We start from the raw sequence: 345 nt of genomic DNA on the forward strand, positions 1-345 counted from the left end.
GTTAAAAAACCTCATAAAGTGAAATTTTCATGTCATGGGGCCTTTAAAACGACGACATCTGCTTGCTTTAGTTGTTATAGAACACTCATAACACTGCTTTAACACTTAATTTTAAGAGGCCTAAAGAATCTTGCAACATTGGTTCAATCGGTGGTAAAAATCTTGGGTGTCATTGACCATGTGACCAAGAGCGCAATTGTTCAACCTGGTAAATAAAGCAAAGTTCACACCATACTGTATTATTATCACTATGCAATACAAAGATATTGATTCATGCTTAGGTCTTCTGTTGCCTAGACTATTGAAATGCTATAAGACAGGGGTGGGCAATTAATTTTTACCGGG

At 36.5% G+C, this 345-nt stretch overlaps 1 protein-coding gene across 1 annotated transcript in view; it reads right to left on the bottom strand.

Moving 5' to 3' along the window:
* Positions 1 to 345, bottom strand: part of tmtc2b (transmembrane O-mannosyltransferase targeting cadherins 2b) — a gene marked incomplete at its 5' end in the record, with an annotated part of 115741 nt that overhangs the window by 66273 nt on the left and 49123 nt on the right.

Source organism: Etheostoma spectabile, chromosome 8 (genome assembly GCF_008692095.1).
Source record: "Etheostoma spectabile isolate EspeVRDwgs_2016 chromosome 8, UIUC_Espe_1.0, whole genome shotgun sequence".
Taxonomy (NCBI): domain Eukaryota; kingdom Metazoa; phylum Chordata; class Actinopteri; order Perciformes; family Percidae; genus Etheostoma; species Etheostoma spectabile.